The sequence below is a fragment of the Leptidea sinapis genome, chromosome 25, assembly GCF_905404315.1.
Source record: "Leptidea sinapis chromosome 25, ilLepSina1.1, whole genome shotgun sequence".
Taxonomy (NCBI): Eukaryota; Metazoa; Arthropoda; class Insecta; order Lepidoptera; family Pieridae; genus Leptidea; species Leptidea sinapis.
In genome coordinates this window covers 5,519,694-5,541,232 of record NC_066289.1, presented here as the reverse complement: position 1 = coordinate 5,541,232, position 21,539 = coordinate 5,519,694, and the positions used below count along the sequence as shown (strand labels likewise).

General features: G+C 35.4%; 1 protein-coding gene across 2 annotated transcripts in view; it reads left to right on the top strand.

Annotated features, from left to right (window-relative positions):
- The first annotated feature begins 6,153 nt into the window (after positions 1–6,153).
- LOC126972102 (zwei Ig domain protein zig-8-like) overlaps positions 6,154–21,539 on the top strand; it is a 235,091-nt gene continuing 219,705 nt past the window's right edge. Inside the window, exon 1 of one of the 2 annotated variants that reach the window (XM_050818690.1) lies at positions 6,154–6,276. The gene's annotated coding sequence lies outside the window, so the exon portion shown is untranslated. Of the gene's footprint in view, positions 6,277–6,534; positions 6,557–21,539 lie in introns of those variants that run through there. The other variant, XM_050818691.1, reaches the window with a different exon arrangement.

The window sequence follows — 21,539 nt, the reverse complement described above, 5'->3', positions numbered from 1 at the left end:
CCTATGTTGGATGAAACTGACTCCAAAAATTACATTAGTAACAAAAAAAACATACCGACGAATTAAGAACCTCCTCCTTTTTTGAAGTCGGTTAAAAATAAATCGGACTGCAGGCACCAATTAATTAACACAATCTAAAAAACTATACAATTAACTTAATTGCGTGGTATATCCAGATTGATGCGACATGGAAATCAATTCAAAAAAGCATGTTCACCAACTTTAAGCTGGCCACACTCCTGTGATTACAATTCAAATTCAAATATTTTTATTCAAAATAGGATGTGACATCACTTATTGAAAGTCAAAAAAACTACCACCCATATAATAGAAAATAATAAATAAAACTACCCCCAAATAATAGTAAAATGACAAATCAAACTACAGGATACCAACTGACTGTGCTACTGTTTAATCTAAAAACTAGATATATTGAAATTGTCACTAACCTTTTGTTTTGCAGCTTTTGTTCACGATTATCGTTGTCCTATTCACAGTATCGATTTTCTATTTCGACACTATTATAAGGACTCTTATAGCGGCTTACGTTGCAAACATCAGCATGTAAAGTTTGAAATTTTCGTTTTTATTATTTTAACACAACTTATTATTTTTACTGTGTTTTGCGCATTAAATATGTATTTATAATATTACTGTATTTAGATTTATGTATGGAATAAAGTCATACAGCCTTTTTGGAAGACATAATAATATGACATTTATGAGTAAAACCTCAACTCACAGAACAATGGGCCCTCCCAAAATTGAAGAACTTCTGTATAACACCAAATATAAGGGTGATGTTACATATTTGATGGGACCTACATCTTACACAGAGCGAGACTCGATGGTTGTTTTTTTTCATGAAAAGAAGGGGTGAGACGAGCAGAAGGTTAAGCTGATGGTTATTGATACGCCCTTTCCATTAGATTAGCCGCACAGGATTCTTAAAAATCAAAAGTTCTGACAATTACAATTGCGCTCGTCACCTTGAGAGATAAGATGTTTAGTCTCATTTGCCCAGTCACTTCATTAGCTACGGCGCCCTTCAGACCAAAACACAGTAATGCTTACACATTACTGCTTCACGGCAGAAACAGGTGCCATAATCTAGCTGGCACCCTGGGCAAACGGCCCCCCAATGGTAAATCCTGAAAAATGGTGAAAAGAATATAGAATTTGATTTGGTCAATTTAGAATTGGATTGATTTTTGGATAGCGCATTTATTTATTTATAAATAAAGCATAATATCATGTCAAGAACTTTAACTGGAGTGTCATTGGTTTCAAGTTTTCTCCACCATAGAAAGGTGTAGTATTTTATTTAAGCCTCTCGCGAACATTCTGTTTTAATTAAAGTTGCCTCAATAATGGTAGAGCTCGCATGCTTACGTCATTGCTAGTATGTAGTTATGTGAAGGGCAACTATAAGTTCATTACAGACATTCCTCTAATGTTCATTAAAATTCCTCAGATAGACGATGTAATATAGGCAGTAGTAGATGCTGGGACAACACAATTATGTCTCACCTTATTAAATGTATATGAGGGTGAAGTGATGAAAAGTCTAACTAGGGTATTACGATGCAGTCATATTAACGAACTCATTTTTTTATCAATTTACATAATTACTACTATCGATTGGATACTATAGAATTTGTGTTCTCTGGCTGGCAATTAATGTAATCTGTTAAAACTATTGCTGAAAGCTATGTACACGAGTTTACTTAATATATGATTAGGAATATTTTAGTATAAAATCATTTTATTATTTTAGTTCAAAGCAATGACCACTACTTTGGAGGTTGGGCTCTTTTAAATCCACATATTTTACAGTTTTACAATGCGCTGCAAAAAATATTGAAAAGGTGATATAAAATTGGCTAGGAAATATATGCAAAGTTTAAAAGATCATGTGGCACGCGAACGTCACATATTGTTCGAGATTGTCTCGTGTATGCCCACTTGGGCGAAGTATTAGTATATAGTTAAAACGCAGCGGAGACCAATCCTTAATCTAAGTACCGACAAAATATTTCTGCTAAGATTATTATTCCGGCCATTGGTGACTCTGAAAGGGATCGTATTACGTTCGATCCATTCAAACTGACAAGTGACAGACAGAAACAATATCGGAATACTTACCGGCTATAAATTACTAATACTTTGAAATGGCAGTCGTAATCATCCGTCGATTTAGTAATTGGTGTACGAAGGCCCGAGGCGAAATTCAATATTTCTTGTATTCCGACGTCTTCTCATTCTGGTAGGTGGTCATAATAATTTCCAACACTACGGTTTTAAATTTGAAGATGCTTATTAATTCAAACAAAACAAATCTTATAACTATATTTACAATACTATGACTACATAAAATTAAAACTATCATTACGTGGCAGGGTACCAAGAATACTGTCAGCATTTCCGCGTTGGATAGCTAGGCTGATCCGTTGACCGAGATAGCCGCCGGCCGCGGCGCTTGGGTTTCCAGTAGACTTATTGAGGCACGAAGATAGTATTTTGAACATTCTCCGTGCCTCTGAGACGCACGGGCCAAGTGTCTCGACACCAAGGGGCATAAAGATGTATGACTCACTGAGACCAACACATTTGCGACGCTTGCCGTCTTCGGAAGTCGAAGCAGCAGCCCCAGCACCTACGGTTTAGTTTGAAGAAAACGTTGAGTAATAAACTCAGCGCTTATTGAGTACGAAAACTATTATCACTATATATTGTAAGACAAAGTCCTCCACCGCGTCTGTCTGTTTGTATGTTCGCTATAAACTGAAAAGCTACTATCAATTATCAAGCTGTTTTACCCAATGGATGCCCTGGTTCTCGAGGAAGGCTTTAGTATATAATTTGCTATGTATATGCTTACATTTTTGTATACATTAACAATATTTGTTGGAGGTGTCGGAAAAAAAAGCCGTCTTTCAACCGGAGCTTTCAACGAAAACGCCGTCTAAGCTCTTTGACATATAACAAAATAATGTATGGCGTAATTGTGAATCTTGTATAGGTCTACAGAAAAGTCCGCCATGGCATATGTCTATCTCTTAACGACAATATACTATATCCATTTTAATACCTTAATTCTTCAATACTCATAATTTTTAATTGCTACATATTAAAAAGTCATTCATAAATACGTTTTGTTCTCTTAATGTATTAACTGTGATTAGGTAGGTGTTCATTTCCGATGGTTTAAGACTACATTATTCCCGAATACTTACATATTTTATTTTTCTATTGACAGAACAGCGTCTGTCGGGTCCGTTAGTAATCTAAAAAATAAGTAAATAAATCTATAAAATATCTTAAAGAATCTGTGTCGTTAATTTTTGGCATGTTTTACCTGAATACGTGTAGGTAGCGCTCTACAAAGCGCAGGTCCGGCCACACATAGAGTATTGATGTCATCTCTGGTCTGGCGCACCCCAGTATCAGCTCGATCCATTTGACCGCGTGCAACGCAGAGCAGCTTGAATTGTCGGGGACCCAGTGCTCTGCAAACGGTTGAATCACTTGGCGATGCGTAGAGACGTTGCTTCATTGTGCGTCTTCTACCGCATTTATCATGGGGAGTGTTCCGAAGAGCAGTTTAACCTGATTTCTGCCGCCGAATTCCACCTTCGTACGACACGCCACAAGTTAGGATATCATCCCCACCATCTGGATGTGTGGTGGTCCTCCACAGTACGGTTTTCAAGGAGCTTTCTTCCTCATACTACAACGCTGTGGAATGAGCTTCCTTGTGCGGTGTTTCCGGGACGATACGACACGGGTACCTTCAAAAAAAGCGTGTGCACCTTCCTTAAAGGCCGGCAACGCTCTTGTGATTCCTCTGGTATTGCAAGAGAATGTATCGGTCGGTCGGTGATCACTTAACTCCAGGTGACCCGTACGCTCGTTTGTCCTCCTATTCTATAAAAAAAGTGATAACCCTCACTTCTAGGATTAATACACAAATAAAATTTGAAAAACAAAATTTTATTAACGATGCGGGATTCGAACCCACGCCCTCCGGCGTTCCGTGCCGGTGCTCTAACCAACTGAGCTAACGTTCGAGTACCGCCTCGTTATAAAATTCTGTTTGCTTTGTTCAACTCTCAGGTTGTGGCTTCATCTACGGGATCTACTTTACAGTTGATAACCTGCTCAACCGCAATATTTGCATATTAGGTTAATTTTGAATACGTCAAAATTTTCCTTTAGAAATTCATATTTATTACTATTTGTAATTTTTTTTCATTTTTGGGTCAGAAAAGAAATCAACAAATGTTTCAGCCATGTGTAAGGGCAGTATTACTAAGAGTAGAGGTAAGTGTGTAAGCAAGTATTTTCAAAACAAAGGCCTCTGCCCGGCTTCGCTGAAAAAGCTTTCAAGGCTGTCAGAAAAGAGGAGATTTTTAGTCAGTAAGGGGTGCTTACATTCGAGCCCGACATATGGGTCCCCTTTTGGGGCCTTCAATACGTAACTATATTTTCCTCCTGTCCAAACAAAAAACCGCTCAGACATCTTCATTATTTTCCTTCCTGCCACCTCTGCACTCTGGCACAGTATAGTGTTTTATGTGTATAATAAGAATGTTTTTTTAATAAAAATAAGGGACAAGATGAGCAGGACGTTCAGCTGATTACAATGGTCTCAAATGCCGCTTAAGATTATTGAAAAACACAAAAATTCTGAGTGGCACTACTACTGCGCTCGTCACCTTGAGACATCTTATGTCTCAACATCTTAATGTTAAGTCTCATTCAGACCGAAACACAGTAATGCTTACACATAACTGCTTCACGGCATAAATAGGCACCGTTGTGGTACCCATAATCTAGCCAGCATCCGGTGCAAAGGAGCCTCCCACTGGTAAACCCTCTCCAAATATATACTTTTTTATAGTTTGATAAGACTACTTGACAAATGTAGACCTCCAAAATAATATTTTTACTAACCTTTTACCGTACCATTCTGTATTGTCTCCAAATAACTACATCACACTAATAATATTCTACACAATCGATTGATCTCGACTATTGTGTGATGTAGCGAAAGTGCTTCAAAGGGGCGCGCGTCCCCCATCAGTAGTATACTAGTCCACTATTCGTGTCAAAATTTGATAGATTGTTTTATTACTGAAAGCATAAATAACCTGACGATATGTGATTATATCATAAATTTTATTTTATAGGCACAAATAGCTTATTAATTTATCTTATAAGTTTACTTTATACATGCAGCCAATTGTTTTTTTTCCAAGGTGTAAATCGAAATTAAAACCAAAATATACAAACTGTCGACTAAGAATTTATAAATGGTACTATCGATAAGTCTCGGCAATTTTAATGAACAAGCTTGAATTCACAAAACCAATGGAGATATTAATTATTATAATAATATTTTTATTATAGACCCTTGTTGACAATCAGTTAACAACTTCAAAAATAAAATTTTAATTTGGAATTTTCCCTCAAGCGATTAAGTACGCCTACATAGTTTGATTAGGTACAAATAATCAATTTTGTGGAAGCTAATATAATTTTTGAAGTATACTTATGATAGCGCGATGTAGCCATTAATATTTCTTTTTCGAAACTATAAATCGAAATTAAAACCAAAATATACAAACGAGAGAGAATTTAAGAATAAGTACTATCCATAAGGTTCGGCATTTTGAAAGAAAAATGTCGAATTCACAAAACCAATGGAGATGTCAATTAATAATATTTTTATTATAGACTCTTGTTGACACTCAGGAAAGTAAATTTATTGAAGTAGGCGTTACTTTGCGGAAATCCATAATTATACAAATGATTTATGTCTCGTGCCAGACTTTGGCGAGACAACACGTCCTGAGGATGCCTCGTGTAGAGGCGAAACACGTCAAATTCTTTAAAAACAAATATTGGCGGAATTAACACTAAAGAAAACTTAAATCATTTGTATACTCGGTAAAGTAACTACTTCAGAAATAAAATTTTAATTTCGAACTCTACCTAAAGTGATTAAGTACGCCTACATAGTTTGATTAGGAACAAAGACTCGATTTTGTGGAACCTAATATAATTTTTAATAACTCAAGTTTAGGTAGACACAAAATATTGTGGAAAGAAACGCTTTGGCTGTCCCGGGCAAGCCCAGTGGCGCCGCCGCGTTCGTCGCACCGCAGTTTCCCCGCGTACTCCACATCGCGCGATCGTCTCGCATAATCGAATTTTACTCTGTGCTGTGTTGTGATACGTGCTGTGCTTGTGTATTATTTGGAATGCGAAAATGTAAGTCTGTATCCATTCAAAATTTGTATTTGAATTTGTTTCTGGAAGTATTTCTAACGACACCGCATTTGTTACAAGAATAGGTTTTACTTGGAATGTCAAATGTCATAGTTCGAAATTTGAATTTGAAATTATTATTTTCGCGGTCTTTTTAAAAGGATATTCTAATATTGGAATACATTCTCATGAAATATTTTATATTAAATTAATATAATATAACCTACTGTTAAATTAAACACAAAAATATCACTTCATCGAAGCGTGTATTTCAACGGAGATGGTAAGTAACCTATATTTCATAAATCCCGACAGAAATTTTTTTACTAAAAAACTCTACGAAATTATTTTCCATGGATTCTGTTAAAGTTCTTTATGAATATATTGTCCTGTAGCTCTAGGCTACTTAATATGTAAGAAAGAATTTAATATATTTCGTGACTTAATTCTGTAATTCAAACTACTTTTGTAGTTTTTCTCAATATTGCAAAATTTTCTGTATTATAAAAATATGATGAATCTAAATATATTATGAAAAGAATATGTAGGGCGTCAGCTAAGTCAACAGTAGTAGTATACTTTTATTAATTATTTGAATGATGTAGTACCGAAGATTTATAGAGCGCTTGTTTGTAACAGCTTTTCTACCAGTGGGAGGCTCCTTTGTACACGGTGCCGACGGGGGCATATTTCTGCCGTGAAATAGAAATGTGCTAGCATTATTGTGTCGCTTCGAATGGTGCCGATCTATTTGATTACTGGGCTAATGACACATAACACCTTCTATCTCAAAATGACGAGCACAATTATTGCATTTAGAAGTTTGGGTTGGCGTAGGGTTGCCACCCGTACTCTAAAATAGAGTATTGTGCTCTTTTTTTTATGAAAATAAAGGACGAGACTAGCAGGCCCTTCAAATGACGGTAATTGATAGGCCCTGCCCATTTCAATGCAGTACCGCTCAGGATTCTTGAAAGAACCAAAATTCTGAGCAGCACTACAACTGCGCTATTCACCTTGAGACATAAGATGTTAAGTCTCATTTGCCCAGTAATTTCACTAGCTACGGCGCCCTTCAGACCTTACACATTACTGCTTCACGGCAGGAATAGTTGCCGTTGTGGTACCTATAATCTAGGCGGCATCCTGTGCAAAGGAGCCTCCCACTGGTATACTCCCATTATATCATGTAAGCGTTCTCTATAATCTATAACACTAATAGAATATGCTAAATACTCTTTTTTACGCAATGTTTGAGAAGTGTGGCATCCTTTGTAAGAATTTAAAATAAATTATACTTTTTAGAAGTCCGTACTCTTTAATTACCAATAAATAATAATAATAATAATAATTAATTTTGGCAACCCTAAGTTGGTGTATCACTTACTATCGGGTAAGCTACACATATCATCACATTTTCTTCTTAAAAAATATAAGAGCGATAATAAAAGAGCGATTATAATAACAGGTATAAACAGCTCTAGATTTTTTTACATCTGTAGTAACATAGCTATTTGAGTTGTTCTGGCTTAAGGTTGAGTGAATGGCAGTATTTTCTTTAACTCTTAACAGTCTTAATTAAAAAATAGAACTGTAAAATGTACAATAATATTGTAAAATATATACTAAAGTTAAATTTAAAGTTTTTTCTAGAAGTAAAATTTCCTTAATATCGGTTGAGTAATTTAGTCTTTATATGGAATTATTAAGCAAACAAACAATCTTTTACTTTTGTAATCTTTGTGAGCAAAAACCCAACCAAATATTTTATAATTTTTTTAATCTTCGAGTCTCCTTCGCCCCACGGGTTTGTCCAGCCAGAATTAAACACAGTACAAAACCTTGTGAATATAACCTTGGGTATCATATTTTCTTATGATGTCCTTTGTACGAATACTCTATAACGAACTTGGAAGAGTTCATACCACGACTAATAATTGTAGTAACTGTGGTCAAAACATTTTTGGAGGACTGAATCTGCAATTTGTATTCTGAATCCCGAAATTTTGTTGACTTAACCTGTATGTAACCTATTCTGGCGTAGCTCTTAATCGAATAGTTCAACCTGGCTTTGGTGAGACTACATCACTCTATTTAATATATTATCTTATATATTGATAAATCAAATACATAAAATTCTCGTTTAATGTTTAACACCATGAGTGTTAAACATTGAACTTCTCCGAAACGGCTTGACCGATTCTCATGAAGTTTTGAGTGCATATTGCGTAGGTCTGAGAAACGGACAACATTTATTTTTCATCCCCCTAAATGTTCAGGGTAGTCCACACGATTTTTTATTTTTTTTTATTTGTTTGATTATGAGTCAGCATTAAAAAATACATACAACTTCAAATTTTCTCCAATTTATGATCAACAGTTACTTTTGTATCGCGATTTTAATATCGGCAATACAACGTTTGCTGGGTCAGCTAGTATAATATATATTTCTATTTGTCCTTTGGCCTTATTAGGCTAGTTTCCAGCAGTCAAAGTCAAATAAACTTTATTCAATAAGGCTTAAACTAAGCGCTTTTGAATCGTCACTACAAATATTTCTTTTAAATTACTGAATTTACCATATGTTCGTAAAAAGTTGGCTTGAGAAGTTGAGTTGAGAAAAACGTACAAGAAACTCAACGGCCACTCTTTTCAATCAAATAGATTATTTTATCTACACCCATGCTTTAAATCCTCTATTAAAGATTCTGAAACAGTTAGCTTATAGCCATCATTAAAACACCCAATGTTCTAATAACCATTATATCATCCAAACGAGTGTTGTAATGTTGTACTGAATTTCATAATAACTCTCCTATGTTTTTTTTTCGATCCCTTCATGCGCAATGAGTGTCAGTCAACAGACAGCCACATTCTTATTGCTCGATGCGTGTGAATTTATTTGAATTTCAAAAAAAGAACATTTTCGTTTACGCGTGTTCCACTCTACCAGAACATCGCGCACCGTAAAAAAAAGTAGATTATTCGATTCCCCGCCATTTTGCTTCGAAATTTTTATTGTTTTGTTTACAAAAAATGAGCGATTCATTTTAAACGCTGCAAAAGGACATTATATTCGAGTGAATTTTAATTATTGCACTATACGAAATCTAAATTACTACAAAAATAAATAATTGTTTCAATACTTAGTTTATATGTATATAATCATTAATGAATGATATTAGGTTACAATTGGACTGGTGTTTTAGTGTTAGCAGTAAGCTAACTGTTTCAGAATCTTTAAGAGGATTCATATTCTGGGTGTAGATAAGGTCTTGTATGCAACTGTTGATAATTAGGTATTAAAACACTCATGTGATACTATTATCACACGAGGCGAAGCCGAGTCCAATCCACATTCGTGTTTTAGTACCCCTTATTACACAACAGTTGCATAAATAACTATTACAATGGCTGTTTATGTATATTATAAATTAGTTTGTAAGGTGCTGCATCCAATATATCCAAGTCCAGTGGACGTTTCCGGCCGAAAATTAATAAAATTCTATTTAGGATATTGAATATTCTAATCATATGATCATTTTGAGAACGCGAGGACATTTTGTATTTAAAGCAAAGTATATCACATTATTAATAATATTATTACATAAAAATCTATATATAAATTACGTGACACGTTGTTTGTCGGCGATGGACTCCTAAACTAATGAACGGATTTAAATGGGGATTACTTCATGGAGTGCAGTTTGGTCCAACTTGCGAGATAGGATAGTTTTTATTTCGATTTCGGATCCATAATTATTTTTATTTTAAATATTTGTTTTGTATGGACATATTTTCTATGAGAGAATTTAGTGACGCACGGTTTGACAGTTCCGCTGTGAAATAATTTCACAGGGAGCATTTTTTCGAAATAATTCTTGATGTTTTGAAATATTATTGGCAAATTCTTATAAAACTACTGTTTTTTTATTATTTACAGAACAACGTCTGTCGGGTCAGCTAGTATATAATATAATGAAAATGGTCTTTGTTTGAGGCTCTTTCACGCCTAAATCACTGATCGTATCGACATGAAACTACCACCATTCAAAGCGAAATTTATCCTAGATGGTTTATGGCTACTTATTTTTTTATTGTATTTGTAATAAGATAAATAAAATTTAACTTATTTCCTTTTAAATTTCGACCAGCGAAGCGGGCGGGAACGGCTAGTTTATGTATAAAATGGATTTTAACTTAGTGTAACAAGCAGTAGACCTGAGATAAACAACTTTACTGAACTCTTTGGATCAAAGGAATTCTATTGGTAGGCTTACAAAGTTTGCCTTTATCGCGATGATAATAAGCTGACGGAGAGATCAGAATATTATAATTTCTAACACGTTTTGCAGGCTGTACTAGAAGTACGATCTTCTTCAAATACAGTTTACAAAAACAGGTCATTTTACATTGTACTGCGTTAATAGAAGATAATTGCTTAGTTATTTTATTTGAAAACATATATTTAATTAGAGTTTCACGCAACTTCTTATTATCACTGTACCGGTCGCTAGTTTAAAAGAAGAAGCGCATTGAAGAGACGTTTAGGCTCCTTTTATACAGCAGCAGCTTCGGCCCTTTTCATACGTCCCGGTAGCTGGGTAGCCGGCACCGACTGTCCGGTAACACAATCAGCTGTCACACGACCCAATTTTGTATCTTACCATCGACCATTCATAATTTAAATTTCAATCTTCTTTAAAAAGGAAGTCAAGAAATTATTGGGTTCATCCGAATAAGTGTGTGTGGAGCATTCTACACCTCATATCCAGACCTACTAAATGATGAAAACAGTATTTTCACGTACTTTAGGAAGTCAAAATCCTCTTTAAATCAATTACATCACAGTTTGAAAAACCATTTACACCGTTTCTACATACGTCTAGATACATCCCCATTTTGCAATTTTCACATAAATTACGACGACACGAGGTTGTACCTGGGCGACTGACCGCCGGTGCGTATGAAAGCTTGTTACATGTTCTATACACCAATGTGGGCCCGGCCGCGGGCTAACCGATATCCGGCCACCGGGCGCATAGTGGTAGATCCGGCGAGAATCCGGCGACCGCCTTCCCGGTAATTTATGCCGGTACGTGTGAAAGCTATCGTACTCGACCCTACACCGCCGCCGGATACCCGGCAACTGGGACGTATGTAAAGGGCCTCATAGTAGCTTTCAAGGTGTCGCGTACTGCCGGTTGCGTTTTTGGCCACGCTCGACCGGCCCAAATTCTTGACAGAAACTTGCGCATCCCGTGCCGTCTGGCGGGTTATTGCTGCATTGTTAGCTTTCACTGTCAGACGTGTGTGTGCGCGTTTTATTTACAATCATGGCGGCAATTGATACGGGACATCTCATAAGAGAAGTCCAAAAGAGTCCTGCTATTTCGGACTTAAGAAACCCGTTGTATAACTCTTTATGAGTATGTAACATTGATGTAAGACAGAGTTATGAGACATGCACTATAAAGCTGAACTCAAAATAACTGTATTTTTTATTAACTTTATCCATGACTAATAAAAGTACATGTACAGTCATGTTCAGCCCGGTCGAGTCAGCCAGCCCGACCCGGCCAGACCAGACCAGACCAGACTCGGCGCTCCTAAGCTGCAGCTAGACACGAGCGGACGAACCAGTCAGAATCCAGAGTCAGTATTGTGTGAACTCTCGAAGAGGAAAGGTGTCGATATTGTCTGGAGTCTGGACTAGAAGAAAAACAAACCTGTTTGGTTGTTGTCAGACCAGTTCAGACTTGTTCCCCCTCCCCGGAGCGAGCATTCGCTCCAGTGTAGGAGGGGACTCGGCGCGTCAATGTTTGTTTTTTACAGTCCCCACCAGACCTGCCCAGACCGTCTGATCGAGAGAAATTCCGCTTATGCCCCACGCGATCGGCGACACGCTGCAAAATGAAAGAGGCCTTAGGAACTTAACAGCAAAGACAAAAAAGAAAATATAAAATAAATAAAATTTAACATTCGACTGCTACTAAACAATAAAACAAACATTTTACTATAATTTTGGACACAGTACAAACTTATCTTATTTATAATTCAAACAATAAAACTTTCCAAGTCAAATATGATATGTGAAATTGCAAACTAAATTTGAATACGCCATTATGTAAATTTATTCAAAGTAACGCGTACCTAATATACTACTTGTACTTGAGTTTATAACATCCGTTTCCGGGAGTTGAGGGCAAACTTAGGCGACTTATAGCTTTTGTCTATTACAAGATATAGTCTAACACTGGGTTCGTATTATTTCGATTGTATGATATTATGTCGGTAATAATGGGATTAATTTTATCTTACTTTGCATAAGCAATTTGTTATTTTTTAAAGTGATAACCCTCACTTCTGGGATTAATTGATCAGTCGGAAGACGTAAACTGCTGGACAAAGGCCTCCACCAAAGATTTCCACGATGATCGGTGATGCGCAGCCCTTACCCAATGTATTCCGGCGATCTTGACCAGATCATCGGTCCATCTTGTGGGGGGCCTACCAACACTGTGTCTTCTTGTACTTGGTCGCCATTCGAGGTCTTTGCTGCCCCAACGGCCATCTGTCCGTCGAAATATGTGCCTTGCCCACTGCCACTTCAGTTTCGCATTAATTTGGGCTATGTCAGTGACTTTGTTTCTCTTACGGATCGCGTCATTTCTGATTCGATCTAGCAGGGAAATTCCGAGATTAAATAGAGTTAAGAGTTGAACCTTTGATCACTTATACGTCTAGATAGAGTCAGTTGCTGTTAAAAATCCCATACATCGATAAAAACAGGCCAGGAATACTAATATAAGGAATACAAAATAGAGGTAGTTCTTAAGCTTTTTTTTCGACGTTTTCACAGCTTTTATAGTCTATCTTGGCGTATTTAAATGATTTAAGGGCTAAGCACGTCCTCTACCGAAGAATCGGCTTCCATTGAACTGTTACTCTTAACGGCAGTTATGTATGTGGTAACCACAGCTAAAAAATATTTTTTTAAGACATTAAGGGACGAGACGAGCAGGACGTTCAGCTGATGGTAATTGATACGCCCTGCCCATTTCAATGCAGGCCACTCAGGATTCTTGAAAAACTCAAAAACTCTGAGAGGTACTACAATAGCGCTCGTCACCTTGAGACATAAGATATAAAGTATCACTTGCCCAGTAATATCCGTAGCTACGGCGCCCTTCTGACCTAAACGCAATGACGCTTACACATTACTGCTTCACGGCAAAAATAGGCGTGGTTGTGGTACCCATAACCTAGCCGGCATCCTGTATCCTCCCACCGGAGAAACCAATTTGACACATGTTATAACTCAACACGAGGCATCCCCAGGAGCTCTTAAATCACTGCAGAGCCCTGGTTCGACTCTTGCCACATATCAATGTATTTGCGGATTTGTTTAATATACACGTTTTTTCTGCACCTTATAAGCTAGTAGTAAATATAGAAAAACTTTATTCAGTAAATTTCGTAAGTATTTTAATAGCATTCGTTTGAGGATATTAGCAAAACCAAATGGTTTCATATAAATATAAAAGTAAATTAAGGTAGCTTTGAACCCAAAATATATATTTAATTGAAACTTACAATACCAATACCAACTATTAAAACGGAATATTTGAATAAAGTTATTGTATATATAAAGAACTCAGGTCCTAGTATTTCAGTTTTAGTGGAAAATTTTCCGCGAACTAATATCGAGGTTGCAATATAAAATATCATATTCGGAACCGAATATAAAAGAGTTTTGTAATTTTGAATGTAAGTTGATCGTGGATTTACGTTTAAATACAAGAGAACTCAATTATTCTGAAAGTTATACTTTTAAAAATTGATAATAGCACAAAATATTAATTCTATATACCTTAATGCATGAAGAAGGACTTTGTGCCCCTTCTTATGAAGGGGCAAATTGCAATAAATTTTACATAAAGTTCATCAAATGTTGTAATATAATTAAATCTAGTATATTTTTATTCTTATTTATTGTTTTCAAATTTACGTTATTCTAGGTATTAATGACAAAACTTAATGATTTATTGTACCTACGATCCTACCTACTAAGCTAGAGGTCCCGGGTTCGAATCCCGGTAGGTGCAAGCATTTCTATGATGAATATGGATGTTTGTTTCCGAGTCATAAAAAGTGTGTCAATATTATTATTATTATTATTATGATCAAATTACGACGCATGGTTGACCTGCAGTTGTAATAATCAAATAAATCAAGTGAAATTGAGTTAATTATATTGTTAGAAATAACAGATCTTTAGTGTAATTTCATAAACTCACTTCGACTCTCTTTGCCTCTACATAAGACATCTTCAGAAGTTATTGACCCACCGAACGCTGAACGAGAGTCAATCGCTCCCCTTCCACAAACTTTGCAGAATTACCACTCAAGATCATCATTTATAGCATTCTTAAAAGTAAGGAGTGTTCCGGAGAGCTGTATCACCTGATTCCTGCCGCCGAATTCCACCTTCGCACGACTCGACATAAGTAAGAATATCATCTGGATATGTGGCGGTCCGCCAGTGCGTTTTTCAAGGATCTTTCTTCCACGTACTGCAAATCTGAATGAGCTTTCTTGTGAGGTGTTTCTGACGATATGATGACATGGATGCCTTCAAAAAAACCTTGTACACCTTCCTTAAAGACCAACGACGCTCCTGTGTTTCTTCTGGTGCTGTAAGAGAGTGTGGGCGCCGCTTCACACTAGGTGACCCGTACGCTCGTTTGTCCTAAAAAAAAAAAAAAACAACTTTCACAAAATAACCCCTAATTCTATTAACTTTCTGAGACTCGGTTGACGAACTTAATGCGTATTTACAGTTTTCAAATACATTTGTACGCTAATTCGTATTTATAAGGTTGAGAATGCTCTTTTGATTACTCTGGATATACAAGAGAGTAAGGGCTGCGGTGATCACTTACGTAAAAACACCTTGTCCTTTTTTATGACAATACGAGAAGAGCAGGACATTCAACTGATGGTAATTGATATGCCCTCCCCATTTGCCCTGCCTTGATTCTTGAAAAACCCAAAAACTCTGACCAGCACTACAGTTGCGCACGTTACCTTGAGACATATGATGTTAAGTCTCATTTGTCCAGTATTTTCACTAGCTGCCACGTCCTTCAGACTTAATACTTACACATAATTGCTTCACGACAGAAATAAGTGCCGTTGTGGTACCCATAACGTAGCCGGCATCCTGTGCAAAGGAGCCTCCAACTGTACTTGTACTATTGTGTTCTTATTTGTTTTGTATTCATACAAAATAAATGCATTGTATATGTGCTGTTACTTGATGAATATACATAAATAAATAATTGCATATTCTTACATAATATACTTACTAGGACGTAACGACAAGGACACCTTCAAAATGAGCGCGTGCACCTTTCTAAAAGGCCGGCAACGCTATTAATAATAATTCACCTATTCAAATTCAAATATTTTTATTCAAAATAGGATGTGACATCACTTATTGAAATTTGAAAACAACCACCCATTCCAAAAATAATGCCTCAGACCATAGAAGAACGGGCGCAACAATCTTAGTAGGCTTTTTTCATAAAATAATATGTTAACAAAATAATAGCGTACAATTAAACTTATTATTTAATAGCCTGGGGGCGGTCGCTACATTCCCAATCTGTGGTATCATATGTATATTTAAATAAATTGTACATTACTATTATCATATCGGAACAACCTGAAAGTATACTTTATCGTAGAGGCTACCGTAGGCACTGACACCTACTTTGTGTTTGCTTGTTACGCTACGCCGTAGCCCTTCAGAACTCGTAGTTGAGTAGAGCAAACGTAAGGATGATTAAAATGTTTTTACCTAAATTTATGAATTTGCGTTTGAAATTTACTTCCATTTCTTAGATTCATTTATATGATTACGGTTTAGTGGCTTTTTCCGTACATGGTATGACAACTTGACAATTGGAGTAGGAATGTGACAAGATTATACAATCTTGTATAACATACTACTTGGATACCCAACGGAAGGTAAAAGGAAAAGACGTAGAAAGATGAAGACTCCAGAAAAGATGGGATGACGATACCAGAGAAGTGGAAAGAGTAACGTGGAGCAGAGTGGCTCAAGAAAGACACGAATGGAAACGGTTGGAGGAGGCCTCTACCAATTGGCAAACAGATCCACATAAAATAAAAAAATACTAGTCAATTAAAATTCTAGAATAATAAGTTTTTTTGTTTTTAATGTTTTGTTTGTTGCTTAACTAACTTAGATTACTAACAATAGTTAGTTAGTTAGTTAAGATCTGAATCAAGGCTATATTATTGTTAGTTCTATCCGTGTGTTTATTTAATGTAGCAATTATGGCTCCTGTCTATATGTATATACATGTACATGGTAATAGATATATAATTTAAAATCATAAATAATATGTTTCAAACTATTGATGAATAATAATATTCAAGGAACCGATCCGATAAAAAAAACCAAAGTAGAAAAAACTTATTTTAATTCATTTTCAAATTTGTATAATGCACTTTGTAAAGTTAAACTTAAAGTACACATAAATCACTCCACTTCGTTAGGAGCTCGTCTAGAAGTGACGTCTGAAGTTTTTAAATCTGGCATTGTCTCTCTTAATTAAGCACTTCCGGCGCAATTCATTCCGATTGAGGGGTGAATATTATTTCTGCAAAATTTTACGGGAGTTAATTACTTCGCTACGGATATCTTGGGATAGCCTGATCGATTAGTAGCTACTTATATTATTTTTGCTATATTTTATATAAAAACAAGGAAATTGTAGTTTTTTTTATCATAATAAGGGATGAGACGAGCAGGAAGTTCAGCTGATGGTAATTGATACGCCCTGCCCATTACAATGCCGCTCAGAATTCTTGACAAACCGAAAAATTCTGAGCGGCACTACAATTGCGCTCGTCACCTTGAGACATAAGATGTTAAGTTTTATTTGCCCAGTAATTTCACTAGCTACGGTGCCCTTCAGACCGAAATACATTACTGCTTCACGGCAGAAATAGGCGCCGTTGTGGTACCCATAATCTAGCCGGCATTTTGTGCAAAGAAGCTTCCTTCTGGTAGTAGTAGGTGGTAGTTATTTGTTAAACATAATTCTTACTACTTTTGGTGTGTTAGTTCATAAATATATATATAAAAAAAATATCGCGATTAGCCCACCCCTATGAGTAATACATTATTTTATACGTTGTGACTAGGTATTGTCTAAAAAACGCACATTATCTATTATATATTTTTGAGATTCGAATTATTATAAATATATTCTTAGGCAAGCTTAGTAGTTTAGCTTTCGTAGCAGGTGGGCACGTAGTATTGTTGAGCGTATTTGCACCTGCGCATTTGCTGAGCGCTTTAAATCCGTGACAAGCCTTCATGTTGTTAGTGGAAGTAGTGAATAATTAAATATTCACTTAGTTATTTGAATTAATATTATAATTTTTACAATACACTAAGGAAAAACTGAGCTTTAATAAATAAAGGAGGCACAAAACTCATTACCGTTATATTGCCATTATAATTAATATTATGTACGTCTTTCGATGCTCTCACTTAGGAAGTTATAACTTACACACACCTAAGATGAAATTCAAAGGCAAAGATAGACCTAGAATATGATGATGACGAGTCTCTTGCTGTTAGAAAACCGATAAAAACAGGCCAGGAATATTAGTTTAGTGTGCGTAGCAAGCTACGTCTTACACTCGTGATTTGTATGACACTTTGTGATAGTGTGCGAGAATTACTCAAAAGAGAGGTTAGTTCTCGACTCAATTTTTTTTTCGACGTTCCCACAGCTGTCATAGTCTACCTAGACGTATGAATAATCTAAAGATGACGTTTTCGGATAGACGACTCGACAGCCCAGTCACGCGTGAACAATTTTGATTGGTCAATGAACGGTCGTTAGCTAGTGGCTTACGACCGTTCTCAATATTCAGTCTCAGTATCTCCGGTTGTGGCCTACTTGAGATAAGAATCGTTACTTTCGTTGACTTTTCTATCCCAATTAACTTATCGACGGTCACTCACCTTATCCGTCACGCTGTATGACAATGTAACGACGTATAGCTTACCAGCGATAGAAGTTTGTATGGAAATTGCAATTGACGCGTCCCAATATAAGGCGATAAGAATGACTTATCGGTTATATTGGGATATCTTCAGATTTTTGACAGCTAATTACTGACAGTAGAAGGTAGTAATTTATCTCTATCTATAGGTAGTTATATATATATTGGGAACGGCCGATAGTCTATACGTATAGACTAGATGTATTAATGATTTAAGGACGACGTATTCGGATAGATGACTCGATAACACGATCAGGCGTGAAAATTTCGATTTGTCAATGTGTGTTTTAGTAAGTGTCTTAGTAGTCAAAACACAAATGAGCTTATTCCAAGCGTGGCTGAGTAGATACGACTTATCAATAAAAATAGGTTCAGTAACAATAGATTCGCTTAGCTTTTGTACCATGCTGTATCCAATATAGATATTATTTTAGAGACGAATCACTGTCAACATTAAATGTCTACACAAAAAAAATAACAGGTTGCACTCCGGGATTACCGGCGGAAGTGAAAACTTGAACATTAACTTTAAATTATTATCTTTAATTTTATTAACATTAATTGATTTATTTATCAGTATAAAAGTATTAGCATTTATGTGGTTAAATTCAATAGTGATTTATTGTGCTATAGTACACATAAATGACAATTTATATAACACGAAAAATTTATAACTCTCAGAAAAATCAACTTTCATTCATAATGTCGACGAATTTTCGTTCAGGTCACGTGTCCTGACGCGAGATCATCATTTTATACCCATTAACACCCAATTAATAAACAATTATAAAGTACATAGTGAAATTACTGGGCCAATGAGAATTGACATCTCAAGGTGACAAGCGCAGTTGTAGTGCCACTCAAAATTTTTAGGATTGTCAATAATCTTGATCGGCCCTGCATCGTAATGGGCAGGACGTATCAATTATCATCAGCTGAACGTCCTGCTCGTCTCGTCCCTTATTTTCGTAAAAATAAAATTAAAAGCTTAAAAAATTCACAGAACAGATAAAAGACATAAACTGTTCTGTGATAAAATCCTATAGTTTTGTCGGGACGATGCAGTTTTGTGTATCAAAATTAAATATTATGCTGAGGTATTTATGTGTATTAAGGTTTTTCAATAAAATTTTGCCGCTATGTATAACTTAATACCTTCTGGTATTTAGCTTAAATCCAGTTAATATGCATGTGTATTAATTTGTGTTACGATATGCTCTAGAGATCGCTGTAGCGAATTATTCCCACTAACCATATCAACCATATATACCTAGATGAAAGCCTGAGTCTCAACAATCGATTGATCTATTTATTTATTTATTAGATTTTGCCACATTACACATTAGTTTTAAATTTTTATTACTACAGGTTTTTGTATTATTAATAATAATAATAAGAATATCTTTTATTTGACACACACATGAAACATTACATTGCTACAAAAATAAGAATAAAAAAAGAAAAATTATAACTAAAACTAACCTAGAACATATTTTACGGAGAATAAATAAATAACTTTACCAAGATATTATAATATAGCAGCTATGTGGCAGTGTGTATCAAAAGGGATGCTACTCAGGTTACCTGTGACAATTGATCACAGAACTGATTTTCAGTAGCTTCTGTTTGACACTTCAAGTCGCGGTGCTGAATATATTAAATTATAAATATCTATCACAACATAATATTATATGATTAAATCTAGAACGTGTAACAATTACGACGTAGATAGCACAATTAACAAAAAACTAAAATAACTTACAAGACCGAAACCTCAAGTCAATTTCCTAATATGCAAATATTGGGGTAGAGCAGGTTATGATATATAACTGTAATGTAGATCCTGTAGATGAAGCCACAACCTGAGAGTTGAAAAAAGCATACAAGATTTTATGACGATAGGTCACTCGAACGGTTAGCTCTGTTACAGAGCACCCGCACCCGGTCGTGGGTTCGAGTCCCACATCGTTCATAAAATTTGGGTAAAATAACTTTACTGATCACTGGCTTTCTTTTCGTCTTTATTTTGTTAATAATACCACAAATATATCTGATAATAATACTAACACTGCTATTGTAGAATAACTTTAAATAACTTTGGTGGCTGTATGATCCTCTCACCGGGAAATGTACTCCATATTTTTTATATCTTTTACTTTCTTTTTGTAATGCCTTTACTTTATTTACGGTATGTGTGAATTGATACATCTACTGTATTGTACTTTAAGTATGTACTCAACAACTTTAAACTATGTTTTTACATATCAATTTACATATTTTTGACTTACTCGTGTAAAGCATTAATTAATTGACGGTTGAGTATTTTGTCGCATCACGTTTGCATATATTGTAATTGAACTGATTTCTAATGAATTGAAAATAAGAACCTGTACTATCATTCTGTTTTGAAAATAGCCACTTAAAAATTTCTTGCTCATTCTTCTTTAAGGAAATCTGCCTTCCGAAATAGCCGTATGAAAAAGTTACATATTACAAGTATAATGCAATTTCCCTACGAAAAAAAATATTTTTATTTGATTTGATTTAATAAAATTATAACACTCACAGTCAGTTCACATATTATAATTCAACAGACTAGAAAACGTAGTAGCATATCTGCATAACTGCAAATATTTGCAAACATAACATTAATTTGAGCATTAAGGATGGTTTAGACCAAAATGTCCCCTAAAGTGTTTGTGCAAAGATAAGACGTGACGTTATTAGAGGTATAAATTGTCCGTTGCATCTGTATGAGGCTTTGTAGATATATAAACAAACCGATAGAGTCATATTACCGAACAGCAAATAAAATAATTTTAAAGGATTATTTAAGTTGCTAAATTTTATTAAAAGAATATATATTAAAGCTTACAATTTGTGCGGTCTGATTGAAAATTATCGCCACCAGCTAAAAACCATTATAAAAGGACATAAAAGGTCTTTACTAGCCTTTAAGAAGGGTTTGCGAAACTTTTTTTGTTATAGGTGATAGAAGAAGATGCATACAATTCTATCCAATGTTTTTTGAGAACAGCTGGATGATCTTAAGCTGTCCAAATAGCAAGGTTTTGTTTTTAGATAAATAAAAAACGAATTAAAACATTATAGAAAAACTAACGTTTATGGGGATAGATGAAAAATGATGAGAA